Source organism: Oncorhynchus kisutch, linkage group LG4 (assembly GCF_002021735.2).
Source record: "Oncorhynchus kisutch isolate 150728-3 linkage group LG4, Okis_V2, whole genome shotgun sequence".
Lineage (NCBI taxonomy): Eukaryota > Metazoa > Chordata > Actinopteri > Salmoniformes > Salmonidae > Oncorhynchus > Oncorhynchus kisutch.
In genome coordinates, this window is record NC_034177.2 from 41,302,955 (window position 1) to 41,324,961 (window position 22,007).

Genomic DNA, 22,007 nt, shown 5'->3' on the forward strand with positions numbered 1-22,007 from the left:
GAGTCAGCGGTGAATGTCACCCTGTGTAAGAAATTCCATGAGAAACAGTGACATACACTTTGAATGACCTGAAATGATAAATCCCATATTGGGCATTCAAAGTCAGGCCAACCCAAGTTGTACTGCGCAAGTAGACTAATAGTAGGCCTACTATTGAAACAGATAAATGAGTGTCAACTGAGTCAGAAATTCACAGGTTTCAGATAGTTTTTTTAAATTATTCCTTTAAAAAATGTAAAATAAATCAACAAAATTGTATGTTCTATGTCCATATAAATGTTTAAACCACATCAGGAAACCACTTTTGAGATCTGAGAAATGTTGATATTTTTTTGTGTAGTTGCCATTTAGTTCAAGTGTGCAGGCACCTAGCACTGTTGTTTGATTAGTGTGTTTCTGTAGCACATGAGATAGAGTTTGCTAAAGAAATCGCCACAGGATGTATGCAAATAATGATGATATCATCCTGCCAGGTAGGCATAGGGTACTTTGTAGCTAGTTAACATTGTTTTTGGGAATGCTTTTCCATCTACCAGAAGAAGGTTAGGCCTATCATTAGCATCGCTATACTGTATTTTGCCTGTTCTTTAGCCTAATTGTTTGAACAATGGACATTTACTTCATATTCTGAGGCATGTCTTACCTTGATTCAAGGTAGCCTATAGCCAAAATCTCACCAAAGAAACGTGCTTGCTAGCTAGCCAACTACGGCTACAAACAGTGCAGCTAGAATAACAGCAAAGTAGCCGCGTGTGTTTGTTTAATATGTTTTGGATATATCCATAACAATGAGCTAATAATGCACGATTTCACCTGGCATAGAAAATGTGCTCTCTCGCCAGGACACTGTTCAGAGGAGCTAGACAACTAGACGAGACTAGCTAACACAATAACTTCAAACTGAAGCTGGAAAGACAGCAAACTGGCTGCATTTCATGTCCTTTTACTTGTTTTTCTATTTACATTTTATTGTATACAATACCGGTCAAAAGTTTTAGAACACCTGATCATTCAAGGGTTTTTCTTTATTTTTTACTATTTTCTACATTGTTAAATAATAGTGAAGACATCAAAACTATGAAACAACACACATGAAATCATGTAGTAACCAAAAAAGTGTTAAACAAATCAAAATATATTTTATATTTGAGATTCATGAAATAGCCAACCTTAAACGGCAGTCCTTCAAGACTGTTGGAAACAGAAAACAAGATTCACATTTTTGCATCATAGGCTTACCTGTGCTAAACAGGTTTTTTAGTAAGACTTAAAACCCATCTCAACCAATAACAATACTTGTTTTGACCAACCCGTTGTAGAAAGCTGTGTTATTGATGTTGGGTTATAGAGCTCCAATAATACCCATAAAACCTAGCGGTGAAACGGAAATGTTTCCAAACATTTTTCGACTATTAATTTTTCCCAAGGGGTATTTTCGAAACACGTAAAATAAGGGCTGTGTTTCGTGTAGGCTTACCCTGGCATGCATTTTTGATAACCATGTAAATCTCTCTCGGACAAGGTGTCTTTAATCAATATATTCAGCTCTATTTAATCTCAGATTCGAAAATGCTAATTAGCATCAAGTAGTCATCATGCAAGACTACAAATCCTTGCAAACTCCTGCACATCATCTCTAGCTGACACATTTGCTAACAGGTATTGTGTCAATTTAAAACTTGCACAAGACAGTTCACAGAATTATCAATTTAAAGAAATGTTGACAATTTATTCATGATTAAATGTAGCTAACATTAGTTCTTGTTTGAATGCTAGGTTTTATTGGTATTATGACTCATACTGTTGAGATATAACCCAGTGTGTGGGTTAATTCTCAGCCAAATCCAAAAGATCAAAGTAATCTGCAAACTCATGAATGAGGATTGTTGCAGATGTGTAGCAAGTCTACCCGACAGTGCAGCTGGCACTGAGTGGAACTACTTTTAGATGGACAAATGGGCAAGGTGTTTGTGGCTGACCAAAAATTATGATTAAAAGGCTAGCTAGCTAACATTACTAATGATTCATTTTGGAGTAAATGACCTACCTATCATAATGACATATTATGTCAGTCATTGACAATTTTAGATAATCTTAAGCAAATAACCCCATACATGCTAGCTCGACCATTAGCTAGCTATCTAGCTACTGAGCTAACATTTGCTAATTTAGCTGGCTAGCTAACTAGCAAGCTATTTTCCTGTGCTGTGTGTGGTAGAAAACATTTTAGGTGTTTGATGAAGTTTGGCTAACTATGTCAGTGCCTCTCTCATGTTTTTAAGTGGGAGAACTTGCACAATTGGTGGCTGACTAAATACTTTTTTGCCCCACTGTATATACTGTACTCTATACCATCTACTGCAGCTTGCCTATGCCGTTTGGCCATCGCTCATCCATATATTTAAATGTACATATTCTTCTTAATTCCTTTACACTTGTGTGTATAAGGTAGTTGTTGTGAATCTATTAGATTACTTGTTAGAAAGTACTTGTACTTTTTTTAGTATTTTTCAAAGTCAGTAATTTTACTTCTACCTGAATAAAAATGTAAATGAAGTAACATGACTGCTACTTGAGTTGGCAATTTCAGTACTCTTCCCACCCCTGCTGTAAACCACGCCCAAAGTGGCTGGACTTAACTCAATGGAGGTTAACGTCCTGCACACAGCAATAGACTGTATAGGAGTATAGCATGTTCTGAGCAATAGGAAAGGCCACAATTTGTGTGTGTGTGAAAGAGTGTGATGAGTGTCTTGATTATTGTTCAACATTTTATAATCATATTCTCTTAATTCCCAGGCTGGAACCAATATGGCTGAATATCTCAACCAGACGACCAAAAGAACAATAGACCCCAACGTTCTGACTCTCTGGGACAATTGCCTCTACTCCCTGCCATTCACCATCGTGAATGGTCAGGCTTTGGAGCAGAAAACATTTTGTTTCGTTGTTGTTGTTGTTGTTTTATATGAATTCATATTGAAAATGTATACCTGGTAGTGGTTGGGGAGTTTTCTTCAGCCCTGTTCCTCAGCTTGAATTGGTAGGGCTGCTGTGATTTTAAAATGTTTGTTTATTTGTGTGTTTTTTATTTGTTGTTTATATATGCATGACTTTATTTTGTAGCTGTAATTAATATCTGAAAATAAACATTTTGTATTTTATCTACAATTTGTTATGATATGTCATTTTAAGAATTTCAAATACTGTGTAGTAACATTGTAACATTGATTGTTATTGGTTGAAATATTTTTACCTTTAGAAAATTAACAGATTCTGTAATAGAGAGGAGGTAGAAAAGATAACCCAGCAAAATAGTAAAAAGCAACCCACTGCTAGGTCAAAATAAGCACATTTTGGGGTAGATCATGCAACTCAACGTGTTGGCTCATTCACTTAACCCAACAGTGCTGGGACAAAATAACCCAGTGCTGGGTATGTTCTATAGTGACCCGGCGCTGGATTTTCCTGCTAATTGCATTTTGGTACATTCACGGGTAGGCCTACTGCGGCTAAAATGCTGCGGCTAAAATGTTAAGAAATTGTTTATCAACAATTTAAGCTAAACATTCTGATCTGTTTCATCAACCTTATTAATTGCATATATATCCACTACACTACTTTGATATGCATCAGTGAAGATTAAGAAGTGAGTATATGCTATGCCCACTGAAAAATAAGTGGGTATAAGGCGTGTACCTGCGCATGCCCTCCTCTACACCAATGTTAGGATGAGAGGAAGAGATAGAGAGAGAAAAACAGATTGACAACAGGAAAGAGAGGGGAAGGGGGGCAGTTGTAGCAGCTGATTAATCCTGGGGTGGTATTGGAGATGTGGAGGCAGACTGGGAGAGAGAGAGAGAGAGAGAGCAGAGTGACAGTAATAAAGTGAACCTGCCTCCCATTCATCTCCCTCACCCCATCTCGCTGTCAAGGCCCTACACCCACTGACTAATACCAGCTCTGCACGCAGGCACAGACAGGAGTGCCACACACTGCCTTACCACACAAACAACGGGTTGGGTTGCCCTACAGTATAATCTGTCTTGTTGGTGCTCAGACTCATTCTATTGACCTGAGAGTTTTCTGATCTCTAGACTATAGATAATGTTGTGTACCAACCTCGTGGTTTTCTACTGCATATACTGTAGCCTAAATGTAAAAAACACAAAGGTGGTAAAATTAGTTGTTTTATTTTCCTTTGTCAAAATGTGCATAATTTTGGCCTCTTTTCAAAGGCTGAACATTACATGAGATGTTCAGGTGATTTCATTTCCTTTTTCATGTTGTGGTTCATTTTGGCCTCTGTTCAAGGCTGCGGTTGTTGTTCCATGCACGTCAGTATTTCCCTTTCCTGACCTCCCCCTGGCTGGCTGTGTTAATGATATGCACATCCCACTGTGCCCCCATTAACCTGTCCTTAGATATTTCAGGTCACTGGCTTTTCATTGATTTGACACTGGGGGAGAACACTGTCCCTGTAATAGGGTTATGTCAGGGTTGTTACCTTTTACCATTACACTTTACCTTTAGAGCTAGACCTGCTGTAATTCATGGAAATCAGGCCTGGTAGCTAATGTAACGTTCGTTGAGGGATGAAGCTCAGAAGCTGAATATTCATGGTTTTGTTAATGTTCACTGCGTTTTAAAAACCAAACCTTTGCTGCAACATGACCTCTGGTGCATGACATGGGGTATTTCCATTCCAGACGCATAAATTAAATTAGTTGAACCAGTTGTGAATTTAAAAACTGCTCTGTGGTGGTCAGACTAAAACTACAAGGCCACAGATTAGTCTGCTTTGTGTGTTTCTGTGATTCAAACACTGGAGCCTTCTCTGAGAAGCTACGACCAATTGTCTTAAATTACTTTGCGAGAGGCACGGCACTGACTTGATTCGAGGACTTCCCATGTTATTTAAATCATGAACAACTTTAATTGCACCCAGGTATAATGAAGACATAACTAATTAATAATGAAACCCGGGCAGGGTAGAAACATTATAACCTCTTCCTCGCTGTCCCCCACCTGCATGCGGTAAATCTGTCTTCATATCAGGCCCCCGACTTTAGCCCAGCCAGACAATAGATTAAACAATGAATGAATGATTTATTAGCTGTCGTTGTCATGCTATTTAGATGGATGGCTGTACACACGGTGTGACCTCACTTCCTTGTACTCTGCCTTGCATGCAGGCAATGGTGTGAGGGAGGGGTGGGTGGGTTGGGGGGGGGGGAGACGTGGCAGGGCGAGGCAGGTCAGGAACACCACTGGCCAGTGACAGAACCCAGCCTCTTGATCAATGATCCCAGGATTTGGTTGTGTCGTTGTGTGTGTGTGTGTGTGTGTGTGTGTGTGAGCGCACCCCCACAGCCCAGTTGCATCTGAACTTTAAATAGGAAGTATAGAGGGACACCGAAGGTGTGTGTGTGTGTGCAGGAGGGAGGATAAGAGAGTGTGAAACAATGAGAGAATGTACTTACTCTCCAACCTCGCCCCCTATATCTCTCTCCAACCCTCTCTCTCCCTCCCTCATCCCTCTCCCTCAAATGGGTAATTCTGGCGATGCCCCTGACAGGCCATGGTTTGGATTTTGATTTATGTTCCTGTGAAGCTCAAATCAAAGATTCCATCTAGTGCTGCTTTATGGCAGCTGCTATGATGAATGGTGCAGTCTCTCGGTCAAACCAAGCTGCTGTGTCTTTGCCCCACATTTTAATTGCTAAAGTAGCCAGTCATTGCTCAGCCCTCCTACCCCCTTCTCTTTCTGTCTCTGAACCTCATCCTTTTCTTTCTCTTGCTTTTCTCCCCCATTGTCTTCCCCTTATTTATGTGTGATTTTCTGCATTCCCTGGCTTTTATTTGTCACCTTATTTACGGGGCATTTTACTGTTCCTTAAATAAGGCTTTCGTAAAGTTAGTAGATGAGAAGTTGCCATGATGCCATTTGAAAAATGGACAATCGCTATTCCAGTTCCATCTTCAACCCTAAGCGGTATAATGTCAAACAGACTTTCCTCAGTATTTCCAAACAATATGTCTTCTCCTCTGGCCTACATCATTTTTTCACTCCACAAGAGTCGCCGCATGATATACTGCAAATAAGTCTGATGAGGGGGAAAATTCCAGAATCAACATTAAAAAACACTTTATTTGGGTAGGAGGAATTTGTTGACGTCAGGCTCTGATAGAGTTGATGTTTTCTCACCATTTTTCAAAAGTAAACACATCCTCGGGTACATGACATTACTAAGTAGGTTAAGTATAACCCAAAGCCATCATCCATCATGATGGGAATGAACGTAGCATATTCTGTCTCGATGTGAGATTAAAGTTTTCCACTGTACCAAGATTACATAAAAATGTTCACATCTCCAGGGTAGTCCTGGGATATATTTTTGGCAGACCTGGTGCAATTTAGCTGCTTGGCAGTTTGAAACTGTCAGATGAATCATAACATGGATTCAATGGGAGCCAGTCATGGCGTAATATTCTCTCTTTGTCAGAGAAGAGAGAGAGGAGTAGGAGAGGGAGAGGGAGAGGTGCTGAGGCTTTGGACAGTATTCTCCAATCATATTCCTTATACACAGCCACTCTTCCATCCCTCTCCCTATCAAAAACCAAGAGTGCTGGAGTCCACCACTATATGGAGAAGCTGTGTGTGGGTGTCTAGGAGGTGACGAGGTCTGTAAGGTCTGGAGTTTGATATTTTGACAAAGAGCACCAAGGAGAAAAATCGATACAGTCAACCTCGCAGAGTCACTGCGAATGCAAAGCTCTCCCTCTAACCCAAGACAAACTCAAACGAGAAAAGAATAGACTGACTGTCCCTGACACAAGCCATTTATTAACCAGGCAGTACGAAACAATGGCGATGCAGAGGATTGAACTGCTGATGGTCTGTGTCAGTGTATCAGACCACACAGAAAATGGGATACTTTTAAAGTCCAGATCTGTTTGTGGTGTCTTGCCAACAACTTCTAGTGTCATTCATTAGCAAGACAGTACAACAGACCTGGGACCAATCTAGGGCACTCATACCATGCAATGCTTGTTAGAGCTATTCAACTTTATACTTGGCAACATTATACGTAGGACATGGGAGACATACATGGTTGGGGGATTGGTTCTATTGTATTGTTGTTTGCAGTGATTTGCAAAATGATGCCAGTACTCACCATTCACTTGTAGTCGGTTAAGCCGCCAATCAGGCCTCTCAGGCTGGCGGACACTGCTGTTGTCGGAGCATGTCAGGCTGACTCAGCCTGTCAGGCCGACCCAGAGTTCACAGATCCCCACTGCCCCAGCATGTGAGCGCCTCCACTTTCACTGTGTAAAATCACATTACCCTAATGAGAAGCCAAATGAAAGCATAGTGCTGTGGAATGGCCATAGACGAGTGAGTTGTCAAAACCAGTTATGTTCGCTGCGATAGAGAGAGAGTCATCTTCCTGTTATAGTGGCTGGGTGCCAGCGATGAAGCCATCCTGGTTCTAACTATGTGTCACTCTATTGTGATTGCTGCTTCTCGGTTAAAGACTGAAGTTTGCGGTTATCAACCATTGCAACTCACTGACTACACAAAATAAAAGCACGGGAGGCCATCTTGATGTTGTATCCTATTGTACTGACTGACAAAAGGAGGCCATTTTTATACACAGAGCTCTGTTGCTCTAAAGTGACATAAGGCCGGAAAATGTGAAGTGAAATCTGTTTGCGTATGGTGAAGATGATTCAAAGTGCCATTCAGCTGTGTGAGAACAGCCTTCACAAATACACTCGTCACATAGAGACGTTGTTGTCATGTTCCTCATCCTCGTTGTGTGCTAAGTGATGTCTCCAAGTGCCATCAAATGCATGTAGGTTACACCCACTAACACTCATTTCTACTCCTCCTCTTCCCATAGCCTTCTATCACCATCTTTCCGCTGAAGAGATTGGATATTGTACTAGGATGTGGAACTGAATTCCCATGTGTTCTCACTCGTTTTGTTGTTGTATATTCCCATATTAGCACCATTTTTTTGTTGTTTAACCTCTCATCTATGAAGTTATCCAACTAGCTAGCAGGACCGAAGTAGAAATACATTTGAACTACGTATTTCGGGTCAAGTGAAAGTGGCTGTACATGAGGCGAATAATGGTTTGTTGAATACTGAATGACTTTACTCCTTGCTTCTCTGGTCTGACAGTGGCTGTTTCAAATCCATGTTTTTTTTTACATTTTCAATTCTGGACCATAGTAAAGTACCTGCAGTGGCAGAGAAACTGAGGTTGGGGAATAGGATGATCTTTGAATGCAGAGAAACTGAGGTTGGGGAATAGGATGATCTTTGAATTTCTGGAGCCGCCTAGTTGAGTCAACAGTCTAAATGCACGGATAGTGCTCCTGGGGAAATGATATGTCAACACATACACGGTACATAATTCAAATATGACTACATTTTTAGAGGAAAGACAAAAACCATGGCTCATGGAGGCTTGGATAGGTTTCATTTCAGTAAGCTTTCAGTTACATTCCAAGACAGTTATATGGAAAAATATAAATATTACAGGGCTAGGTTCCACACGGTAAGTTATTTTCAGTCCCTGTTTAAGTGACTAGTCCATTACGGCTGTCTCCAGTAGTTACAATGGAGCCAGTGAAGACATGGCAGCCCCATTACAGCTTTAGTCCCTCCATCCCCCTAAATATCTCTTCTCATTACCTGATCGACCTGGAGGGACCGAGGGAGTGCATTCGTTACCCAAATAGCCTGGCCAGGGCTCCCCGCAGAGTAGTTCAGATAGATTTCCCATTTGAGATCAGAGCAAACTGAAGTCAGCTTCGATTGCACTAGATAACTAGGAGTTCTTCGGGGCAAACCAACTGTGACTGGGTTGATGTGTAGCTGTCACCGTGCCGTGACATGATATAATATGAAATGATATGGAACAACGTCAGTTTGGCACTAAATTGATAGCAAGGCTTCTGCTCTGACAGCAGTCGGTTTATGGCTTTAATCCCAAGGTCTTTTAACCTTGCTTGACATAAAATGAGTTTGGCTTTTGGAGTGAGAAAAAATAAATGACAGAGGAAACACTTGATGTCATTGTTCCTTTTTGCCTCAACTAAAAACGTTTTTTTTTCTTCTGATCCAGTAATGTGTGCTACCCAATCATTGGTTTGTTTTTGCCTGAGACAAGAAATGGGATTGAGATGTAAAAATAGAGGATTTCTTTCATGTGTGTGTTTGTGTGTGTGCCTATGTGCATGCATGCGTGTAAGCACAGTACTACATTGTAAAACCTTTCGTGTGGTTTTTACGGTAACTTACAGGCAGACAGTTTCCTGTACGTAACCTTAAAAAAAGGTACAGTATGTTACTGTACTGTATTTATTACTGTTAATGTAATCCTTTCTGCTGTAATTTTTTTACAGTAACTTACAGGCATCTGAATGCCTGTAAGTTAACATAAAACAACAGTACAGTGCATTACTGTAATCTTATTATGGTAATTGTAATGACTTAATGAATGGATGGATTCAATTTATTGAGAGGAGATGGGTTTGCATTTTACAGTATGTTACCATAATTGCATGAGATTGGTGCAAGCAGTGCCAGCTAATGGCTTCTAGGTAATTTATTTACATATTACAGCATATAAATTAAAGCCAGTTTGGAAGCCTTTGTCAAGGAAACTAGAAGTGCAAGTGATATAAAATACCAAATGTTGGTCTTTCATATCACTTGCACTTCTAGAGGCCTTAAAAAGGCTTCCAAACCGCAGTGACTAAAGGGCAAAACAGACCATTAAAGGTTTGAGACTTGCTGCCATACCAATCTGTCCCCTATACACATTTACATTGTGGGGGCACTACTACTACATATCAGTGAAATTGGTACAGTACTCTCACTAATGGCTAGCACAAATTGAGGCTCTTACAAGGCACTTTTCAAAATATGTTCATGAGCAAATACAACACTGCCCTGCAACCACTAGTGGTCAAAAGGTCTTTGGCGCTCCACAAATACAGTACAGTACTGTATAGTGTGGGGTGGAATTACAGTACCATTCAAAATACAGCACTTGCGTTGCCTTTGAGACTGAGATGTAAATGTAGAGGATCATTATGTGTGTTTGTGCGGGTGCCTGCGAGCATGCATGCTCGCAGGCACTCACAAACTTCCCAAAAGCACTCACAAACTTCTACAGATGCACAATCGAGAGCATCCTGGCGGGCTGTATCACCGCCTGGTATGGCAACTGCACCGCCCTCAACCGTAAGGCTCTCCAGAGGGTAGTGAGGTCTGCACAACGCATCACCGGGGGCAAACTACCTGCCCTCCAGGACACCTACACCACCCGATGCTACAGGAAGGCCATAAAGATCATCAAGGACATCAACCACCCGAGCCACTGCCTGTTCACCCCGCTGTCATCCAGAAGGCGAGGTCAGTACAGGTGCATCAAAGCTGGGACCGAGAGACTGAAAAACAGCTTCTATCTCAAGGCCATCAGACTGTTAAACAGCCACCACTAACATTGAGTGGCTACTGCCAACACACTGTCAATGCCACTGACTCTACTCCAGCCACTTTAATCATGGGAATTGATGGGAAATGATGTAAATATATCACTAGCCACTTTAAACAATGCTACCTTATATAATGTTACTTACCCTACATTATTCACCTCATATGCATACGTAGATACTGTACTCTATATCATCGACTGCATCCTTATGTAATACATGTATCACTAGCCACTTTAACTATGCCACTTGGTTTACATACTCATCTCATATGTATATACTGTACTCGATATCATCTACTGTATCTTGCCTATGCTGCTCTGTACCATCACTCATTCATATATCCTTATGTACATATTCTTTATCCCCTTACACTGTGTATAAGACAGTAGTTTTTTGGGAATTGTTAGTTAGATTACTTGTTCGTTATTACTGCATTGTCGGAACTAGAAGCACAAGCATTTCGCTACACTCGCATTAACATCTGCTAACCATGTGTATGTGACAAATAAATTTGATTTGATTTGATTTGATTTGGCATTGTGTATGTGGTGCGCGTGTATATATGTGTGTGTGTGTGTGTGTGTGTGTGTGTGTGTGTGTGTGTGTGTGTGTGTGTGTGTGTGTGTGTGTGTGTGTGTGTGTGTGTGTCAACTACACTGTAAAACTTTTCCTGTTGTTTTTTGGTAACTTACAGGCATCCGCAAAAAAAGGTACAGTATGTTACTGTACTTTAAGGTATCCAAAACTGTAATATTTTATACATGTTTTTTACAGTAATTTACAGGCAACAGCCAACAGCCAACAGTACAGTGCAGTGCAGTGCATTACCAAATGAATGAATTAATGATTTAATAGATGAATTAATTAATTCAATTCATTGAGTGGAGATGGGTTTGTATTTTACCATAATTGCGTGGGATTGGTGCAAGCTGTGTAAGTGGTTGCACGGTATTGTTGTTCTTGAGAGACACCATTTATGGCAATTTACTGTAAATAATGAATACAGTACTTTACTGTTAGTTTTATTATATAATACTGTCAAAAGAAGAAGAAAGCTTTACAGTGTACAGTGTACACCATATGCATGCACGACAGGGAGATCAAGTCAGATCAAGTGTCTCTATCTGAATGTACTGTCAGGACCTCAGAGTGCCACAGAGTGACAATGCACACCACCACCCCTAGAGGGTCATGTCTCTCTCCAGCCAACCCATCACACTGTGATCCATGATTGATCTGCTATGTAAAGCGTCAATGGAAGCCCCTGAACACAGATCAGACGGAACATTCACCATGACTAATGTCTCAGCCGACAGGGAAAGATAAGAGTCATCCCTCAACTCACCCAAGCCCATTTCTCAGCACTAAAGGATCCTAATGGCATGCTCCTGGGTCGTTATTGTGTGAATAATTGAAATGGTGATTTAAGGGGGCTGAGGTGAGGTCAGAGTCAGAGTCAAAACACCTCAATGAGATATTACTTCATTTTGGAAGACGTCTGACGAGGTGGAAATGTATCTAGCAGTGGAGGGTCCTCCCCTTCCTCTGAGGAGGAAGGGGAGGACCATCCTACTCAGTGAATTTCATACAAATAATAGTTAAACATTTTTTTAAAGTTATCCTTTTTAGATAAAACTATAGCAATTATATTCACGTCACCAAATAATTGATTAAAACACACTGTTTCGCATTGAAGGTCTACAGTAGCCTCAACAGCACCCTCTATGGTAGCACCATGGTGTAATCGGAGGACAGCTATTTTCCAACCTCCTATGGATACACTGACTTCAATACAAATCCAGGAGGCTCATGGTTCTCACCCCCTTCCATAGATTTACACAGTAATTATGATGAATTCCGGAGGTTGTCCTCCAACCAATCAGAGCTCTTGCAGTATAATCTGACATGTTGTCCACCCAATCAAAGGATGAGAGAATCAATGTACTACTGAAAGCACAAGCTACAGGTAGCTAGCATTGCAGTGCTTAAAGTGCGGTCAGTAGATGACTCAAAGAATGACTCAAAGACAATAGTTGAACAGGTTTGAGCAAATGTATTTATTTAGAAATTAAGGAGATGCACTTACTTAGCTAATGCAGCTAATTTAGCCTACTCAACAACCTGACTCAAACAGAGAGAATGCTATTTATGTTAGTTAGCTAGCTAGGGCTATCCAACACTGCAACTAAATAAGATTTTGGTTTCATGAATTTTTTGCCACCAGGGCCCGGTGATTGTACACATGGATTGGATTGTGGGTTTACTAACGCGTTAGTTCTAGTTTGTTGACTATAGAGTTAATATGCTGTGTAAAGTTAGCGGTTAGTGGTTATGGCATGACGGTTTAGCTTGGGGGTCACAGACAACTGTTGTGTTGAGCACTGAAGTCCACGAGCGAAGGGAAACGGTGAGAGGAGGAGAGCGCTTAGATGTAAAAAGGAGTTATACAACAAGCAAAGTGGTGAAGCTGTATGTGGCTGCTATAAAAGGGAACTGTGTGTGCCGGTGATCAGGGGTGTTGTCATTCTGCCGATTCTGTTGCACCTCCTCCTCCATGCTTTACGGTGGGAAAGAGTGTGCAAAGCTGTCATCAAGGCAAAGGCTGGCTACTTTAAAGAATTTCAAATATAAAATATATTTTGATTTGTTTAACACTTTTTTGGTTACTACATGATTCATTATGTGTTATTTCATCGTTTTAATGTCTTCACTACTATTCTACAATGTAGAAAAGAATACCCATAAAGAAAAACCCTTGATTGAGTAGGCGTTCTAAAACTTTTGACCAGTAGTGTATATGAATGGGATATGAATGTCAGTCATCTAATATGCTGTAATAGAAAAAGGCCACAAAATAACACAGACCAAAAAGGTATAAAATCATTAACTAAGATGGTACTTAGTTAGCTAGATGTTCTGGTGGCATCGGTTTTGAAACCGAAACTGTAACTACGGCACATTAAATTGCAATGTATGAAATGACTGGTGTCATTCAGAAAGAGGAAAGTATGCCTGCTGTGTGTAATGCTGTGATGCTTTTCCATCTGTTTGGCAGAAATCCTGCATGCTCCTCCAATATTGGCACAGGTACACGAGGAGAGGAGCGATTCAAAATGAGCTAATGCTGATTGGAATGTCTCTGAAGGGGAAAATGGAACCAAGATGGAGTAGACATTACACCACTGGATCTTAGTTAAGGACGCCTCAAAGGTAGGTGACAGTGTCATTAATCTCATGATATGAACAAAGAAACCAATACAATTGAATCACAGGGACTAAAAGAATGCAGTCCTCTCTGTACACTGCAAGAAAACCCAGTGAATAACATTGTGTGAGTATCAAGTTTAATTTCACTATTACTTTAGCCTTTAGCAATGTAACATAAACTAGTTGTGTATGTGTTTTTTGCATTTAATTAATGTACTGCCTTGTTCTCTGTTTTAGAGTCAGTACGAGTTTCAGTAGATTCATAGTCAGTATGAGTTAGATTCAGGGTCAGTATGAGTTAGATTCAGAGTCAGTATGAGGCCCAAGTCCTTCTCTGTTTCTGTCTGACTAGATGAAGGGGGCCTCAGCCTGTGTTTCCAACCTGTGTGGCACAGGAGTCCAAGGGGGCCACTTGGAATAGTGAGTGACTGCCTGTCATAAGCATGGTAAGATGAAATCTGAATTCTGTTCACTCACTGATAATGACAGGGGATTTGTGATATGGCCCATATCCAGAGTGGTTTACGAAAAATGGAAAAGTCAAGGGGCAAACGTTCAAATCCCAACAAATGGAATTGGCATGAGAGTTGAGGTTGGATGACGGCTGAGACTGCTTGACACAGCGTTGGGTGCATGATATGCATGATTCGCCTCCATGATATGCACTATTGTATTAATAGGCAGCTTTGCCGTTAGACTGCAGGCTGATGAGATATTGCGACGACAAATCCATCTCTTAAACTATCTCTCCTATCTTCACGTCTTACTAAGCCCGGGAGGATCAAAGGGTAATTGGTGAATATTATAAGAAATACAAAGGGGAATGAAATAATTTCACGTTTCTGAGGGTGTGAATTTTAAAATGATCTAATAAATGACAGAAGACATAGATGGAAATGGCCACTGTAACGTACTTCCTATCCCTCTGCTACTGTAATGAGCTTCCTACCCCTCTGCTACTGTAACGTACTTCCTACACCTCTGCTACTGTAATGTACTTCCTACCCCTCTGCTACTGTAACGTACTTCCTACCCCTCTGCTACTGTGACATACTTCCTACCCCTCTGCTACTGTGACATACTTCCTACCCCTCTGCTACTGTAATGTACTTACTACCCCTCTGCTACTGTATTGTACTTCCTACCCCTCTGCTACTGTAATATACTTCCTACCCCTCTGCTACTGTTAATGTCCTTCCTACACCTCTGCTACTGTGACGTACTTCCTACCCCTCTGCTACTGTAATGTACTTCCTACCCCTCTGCTACTGTAATGGACTTCCTACCTCTCTGCTACTGTAATGTACTTCATACCCCTCTTCTACTGTGACATACTTCCTATCCCTCTGCTACTGTGACGTACTTCCTATCCCTCTCCTACTGTAACATACTTCCTACCCCTCTGCTACTGTGACGTACTTCCTATCCCTCTGCTACTGTAACGTACTTCCTACCCCTCTGCTACTGTAATGTCCTTCCTACACCTCTGCTACTGTAACATACTTCCTACCCCTCTGCTACTGTGACATACTTCCTACCCCTCTGCTACTATAACGTACTTCATACCCCTCTGATACTGTAATGTACTTAATACCCCTATGCTACTGTAACGGACTTCATACCCCTCTGCTACTGTAATGTATTTCCTACCCCTCTGCTACTGTAACGGACTTCATACCCCTTTGCTACTGTAATGTACTTCCTACCCCATCTGCTACTGTAACGTACTTCATACCCCTCTGCTACTGTAATGTCCTTCCTACCCCTCTGCTACCGTAACGTACTTCATACCCCTCCTCTACTGTAATGTACTTCATACACCTCTGCTACTGTAACGCACTTCCTACCCCTCTGCTACTGTAATGTACTTCATACCCCTCTTCTAGTGTAATGTCCTTCCTACCCCTCTGCTACTGTAATGTACTTCCTACCCCTCTGCTACTGTAACGGACGTCATACCCCTCTGCTACTGTAACGGACTTCATACCCCTCTGCTACTGTAACGTACTTCCTACCCCTCTGCTACTGTAACGTACTTCCGACCCCTCTGCTACTGTAATGTACTTCCTACCCCTCTGCTACTGTAACGCACTTCCTACCCCTCTGCTACTGTAATGTACTTCATACCCCTCTGCTACTGTAATGTACTTCCTACCCCTCTGCTACTGAAACGTCCTTCCTACCCCTCTGCTACTGTAACGTACTTCATACCCCTCTGCTACTGTAACGCAATTCCTACCCCTCTGCTACTGTAATGTCCTTCCTACCCCTCTGCTGGTGTAACATACTTCATACCCCTCTGCTACTGTAACGTACTTCCTACCCCTCTTCTACTGTAATGTACTACCTACCCCTCTTCTACAGTAATGTCCTTCCCACCCCTCTGCTAATGTAATGTACTTCTTACCACTCTGCAACTGTAAAGTCCTTCATACCCCTCGGCTACTGTAAAGTCCTTCCTACCCCTCTGTTACTGTAACGTACTTCATACCCCTCTTCTAGTGTAATGTCCTTCCTACCCCTCTGCTACTGTAATGTACTTCCTACCCCTCTGCTACTGTAACGGACGTCATACCCCTCTGCTACTGTAACGGACTTCCTACCCCTCTGCTACTGTAACGTACTTCATACCCATCTGCTACTGTAACCTACTTCATACCCCTCTTCTACTGTAAGGTCTTTCCTACCCCTCTGCTACTGTAACATACTTCCTACCCCTCTGCTACTGTAACGTACTTCCGACCCCTCTGCTACTGTAATGTACTTCCTACCCCTCTGCTACTGTAACGTACTTCCGACCCCTCTGCTACTGTAATGCACTTCATACCCCTCTGCTACTGTAATGTCCCTCCTACCCCTCTGCTACTGAAACGTCCTTCCTACCCCTCTGCTACTGTAACGTACTTCATACCCCTCTGCTACTGTAACGTACTTCCTACCCCTCTGCTACTGTAACGTACTTCCGACCCCTCTGCTACTGTAATGTACTTCCTACCGCTCTGCTACTGTAATGTACTTCCTACCCCTCTGCTACTGTAACATCCTCCATACCCATCTGCTACTGTAATGCACTTCCTACCCCTCTGCTACTGTAACGTACTTCCGACCCCTCTGCTACTGTAACGTACTTCCTACCCCTCTGCTACTGTAACGTACTTCATACCCCTCTGCTACTGTAACGTACTTCGACCCCTCTGCTACTGTAACATACCTCCTACCCCTCTGCTACTGTAACGTACTTCATACCCCTCTGCTACTGTAACGTACTTCCGACCCCTCTGCTACTGTAACGTACTTCATACCACTCTGCTACTGTAATGTCCTTCCTACCCCTCTGCTACTGTAATATCCTCCGTACCATCTGCTCTGTAATGTACTTCCTACCCCACTGCTACTGTAACGTACTTCCGACCCCTCTGCTACTGTAACGTACTTCCTATCCCTCTGCTACTGTAACGTACTTCCTATCCCTCTGCTACTGTAACATCCTTCCTACCCCTCTGCCACTGTAATGTACTTCCTACCCCTCTGCTACTGTAACGTACTTCCGACCCCTCTGCTACTGTAATGTACTTCCTACCCCTCTGCTACTGTAACGTACTTCCTACCCCTCTGCTACTGTAACGTACTTCGACCCCTCTGCTACTGTAACGTACCTCCTACCCCTCTGCTACTGTAACGTACTTTATACCCCTCTGCTACTGTAACATACTTCCTACCCCTCTGCTACTGTAACGTCCTCCCTATCCCTCTGCTACTGTAATATACCCCTCCTACCCTTCTGCTACTGAAACGTCCTTCCTACCCCTCTGCTACTGTAACGTACTTCATACCCCTCTTCTACTGTAATGTCCTTCCTACCCCTCTGCTAGTGTAACGTACTTCATACCCCTCTGCTACTGTAACGCACTTCCTACCCCTCTGCTACTGTAATGTCCTTCCTACCCCTCTGCTGCTGTAACATACTTCACACCCCTCTGCTACTGTAACGTACTTCCTACCCCTCTGCTACTGTAACGTACTACCTACCCCTCTTCTACAGTAATGTCCTTCCCACCCCTCTGCTAATGTAATGTACTTCTTACCCCTCTGCTACTGTAAAGTCCTTCATACCCCTCGGATACTGTAATGTCCTTCCTACCCCTCTGCTACTGTAATGTACTTCCTACCCCTCTGCTACTGTAATGGACTTCATACCCCTCTGCTAGTGTAACGTACTTCATACCCCTCTGCTACTGTAACCTCCTTCCTATCCCTCTGCCACTGTAATGTACTACCTACCAATCTTCTACAGTAATGTCCTTCCCACCCCTCTGCTAATGTAATGTACTTCTTACCACTCTGCAACTGTAAAGTCCTTCATACCCCTCGGCTACTGTAAAGTCCTTCCTACCCCTCTGTTACTGTAATGTACTTCCTACCCCTCTGCTACCGTAACGTACTTCATACCCCTCTTCTAGTGTAATGTCCTTCCTACCCCTCTGCTACTGTAATGTACTTCCTACCCCTCTGCTACTGTAACGGACGTCATACCCCTCTGCTACTGTAACGGACTTCCTACCCCTCTGCTACTGTAACGTACTTCATACCCCTCTGCTACTGTAACCTACTTCATACCCCTCTTCTACTGTAAGGTCTTTCCTACCCCTCTGCTACTGTAACGTACTTCCTACCCCTCTGCTACTGTAACGTACTTCCGACCCCTCTGCTACTGTAATGTACTTCCTACCCCTCTGCTACTGTAACGTACTTCCGACCCCTCTGCTACTGTAATGTACTTCATACCCCTCTGCTACTGTAATGTCCCTCCTACCCCTCTGCTACTGAAACGTCCTTCCTACCCCTCTGCTACTGTAACGTACTTCATACCCCTCTGCTACTGTAAAGTACTTCCTACCCCTCTGCTACTGTAACGTACTTCCGACCCCTCTGCTACTGTAATGTATTTCCTACCCCTCTGCTACTGTAACGCACTTCCTACCCCTCTGCTAATGTAATGTACTTCATACCCCTCTGCTACTGTAATGTACTTCCTATCCCTCTGCTACTGAAACGTCCTTCCTACCCCTCTGCTACTGTAATGTACTTCCTACCCCTCTGCTACTGTAATATACTTCCTACCCCTCTGCTACTGTTAATGTCCTTCCTACACCTCTGCTACTGTGACGTACTTCCTACCCCTCTGCTACTGTAATGTACTTCCTACCCCTCTGCTACTGTAATGGACTTCCTACCTCTCTGCTACTGTAATGTACTTCATACCCCTCTTCTACTGTGACATACTTCCTATCCCTCTGCTACTGTGACGTACTTCCTATCCCTCTCCTACTGTAACATACTTCCTACCCCTCTGCTACTGTGACGTACTTCCTATCCCTCTGCTACTGTAACGTACTTCCTACCCCTCTGCTACTGTAATGTCCTTCCTACACCTCTGCTACTGTAACATACTTCCTACCCCTCTGCTACTGTGACATACTTCCTACCCCTCTGCTACTATAACGTACTTCATACCCCTCTGATACTGTAATGTACTTAATACCCCTATGCTACTGTAACGGACTTCATACCCCTCTGCTACTGTAATGTATTTCCTACCCCTCTGCTACTGTAACGGACTTCATACCCCTTTGCTACTGTAATGTACTTCCTACCCCATCTGCTACTGTAACGTACTTCATACCCCTCTGCTACTGTAATGTCCTTCCTACCCCTCTGCTACCGTAACGTACTTCATACCCCTCCTCTACTGTAATGTACTTCATACACCTCTGCTACTGTAACGCACTTCCTACCCCTCTGCTACTGTAATGTACTTCATACCCCTCTTCTAGTGTAATGTCCTTCCTACCCCTCTGCTACTGTAATGTACTTCCTACCCCTCTGCTACTGTAACGGACGTCATACCCCTCTGCTACTGTAACGGACTTCATACCCCTCTGCTACTGTAACGTACTTCCTACCCCTCTGCTACTGTAACGTACTTCCGACCCCTCTGCTACTGTAATGTACTTCCTACCCCTCTGCTACTGTAACGCACTTCCTACCCCTTTGCTACTGTAATGTACTTCATACCCCTCTGCTACTGTAATGTACTTCCTACCCCTCTGCTACTGAAACGTCCTTACTACCCCTCTGCTACTGTAACGTACTTCATACCCCTCTGCTACTGTAACGCAATTCCTACCCCTCTGCTACTGTAATGTCCTTCCTACCCCTCTGCTGGTGTAACATACTTCATACCCCTCTGCTACTGTAACGTACTTCCTACCCCTCTTCTACTGTAATGTACTACCTACCCCTCTTCTACAGTAATGTCCTTCCCACCCCTCTGCTAATGTAATGTACTTCTTACCACTCTGCAACTGTAAAGTCCTTCATACCCCTCGGCTACTGTAAAGTCCTTCCTACCCCTCTGTTACTGTAATGTACTTCCTACCCCTCTGCTACCGTAACGTACTTCATACCCCTCTTCTAGTGTAATGTCCTTCCTACCCCTCTGCTACTGTAATGTACTTCCTACCCCTCTGCTACTGTAACGGACGTCATACCCCTCTGCTACTGTAACGGACTTCCTACCCCTCTGCTACTGTAACGTACTTCATACCCATCTGCTACTGTAACCTACTTCATACCCCTCTTCTACTGTAAGGTCTTTCCTACCCCTCTGCTACTGTAACATACTTCCTACCCCTCTGCTACTGTAATGTACTTCCTACCCCTCTGCTACTGTAACGTACTTCCGACCCCTCTGCTACTGTAATGCACTTCATACCCCTCTGCTACTGTAATGTCCCTCCTACCCCTCTGCTACTGAAACGTCCTTCCTACCCCTCTGCTACTGTAACGTACTTCATACCCCTCTGCTACTGTAACGTACTTCCTACCCCTCTGCTACTGTAACGTACTTCCGACCCCTCTGCTACTGTAATGTACTTCCTACCACTCTGCTACTGTAATGTCCTTCCTACCCCTCTGCTACTGTAATATCCTCCGTACCATCTGCTCTGTAATGTACTTCCTACCCCACTGCTACTGTAACGTACTTCCGACCCCTCTGCTACTGTAACGTACTTCCTATCCCTCTGCTACTGTAACGTACTTCCTATCCCTCTGCTACTGTAACATCCTTCCTACCCCTCTGCCACTGTAATGTACTTCCTACCCCTCTGCTACTGTAACGTACTTCCGACCCCTCTGCTACTGTAACGTACTTCGACCCCTCTGCTACTGTAACATACCTCCTACCCCTCTGCTACTGTAACGTACTTTATACCCCTCTGCTACTGTAACATACTTCCTACCCCTCTGCTACTGTAACGTCCTCCCTATCCCTCTGCTACTGTAATATACCCCTCCTACCCTTCTGCTACTGAAACGTCCTTCCTACCCCTCTGCTACTGTAACGTACTTCATACCCCTCTTCTACTGTAATGTCCTTCCTACCCCTCTGCTAGTGTAACGTACTTCATACCCCTCTGCTACTGTAACGCACTTCCTACCCCTCTGCTACTGTAATGTCCTTCCTACCCCTCTGCTGCTGTAACATACTTCACACCCCTCTGCTACTGTAACGTACTTCCTACCCCTCTGCTACTGTAACGTACTACCTACCCCTCTTCTACAGTAATGTCCTTCCCACCCCTCTGCTAATGTAATGTACTTCTTACCCCTCTGCTACTGTAAAGTCCTTCATACCCCTCGGATACTGTAATGTCCTTCCTACCCCTCTGCTACTGTAATGTACTTCCTACCCCTCTGCTACTGTAATGGACTTCATACCCCTCTGCTAGTGTAACGTACTTCATACCCCTCTGCTACTGTAACCTCCTTCCTATCCCTCTGCCACTGTAATGTACTACCTACCAATCTTCTACAGTAATGTCCTTCCCACCCCTCTGCTAATGTAATGTACTTCTTACCACTCTGCAACTGTAAAGTCCTTCCTACCCCTCTGCTACTGTAATGTACTTCCTACCCCTCTGCTACTGTAACGGACGTCATACCCCTCTGCTACTGTAACGGACTTCCTACCCCTCTGCTACTGTAACGTACTTCATACCCCTCTGCTACTGTAACCTACTTCATACCCCTCTTCTACTGTAAGGTCTTTCCTACCCCTCTGCTACTGTAACGTACTTCCTACCCTCTGCTACTGTAACGTACTTCCGACCCCTCTGCTACTGTAATGTACTTCCTACCCCTCTGCTACTGTAACGTACTTCCGACCCCTCTGCTACTGTAATGTACTTCATACCCCTCTGCTACTGTAATGTCCCTC

General features: G+C 43.1%; 1 long non-coding RNA gene across 1 annotated transcript; it reads left to right on the forward strand.

Annotated features, from left to right (window-relative positions):
- The first annotated feature begins 1,374 nt into the window (after window positions 1-1,374).
- On the forward strand, window positions 1,375-3,006 carry LOC116373597 (uncharacterized). Its single transcript, XR_004209589.1, has 2 exons — window positions 1,375-1,659; window positions 2,800-3,006. It is a non-coding gene; the product is annotated as an uncharacterized LOC116373597 (long non-coding RNA).
- The last annotated feature ends 19,001 nt before the right edge of the window (window positions 3,007-22,007 follow it).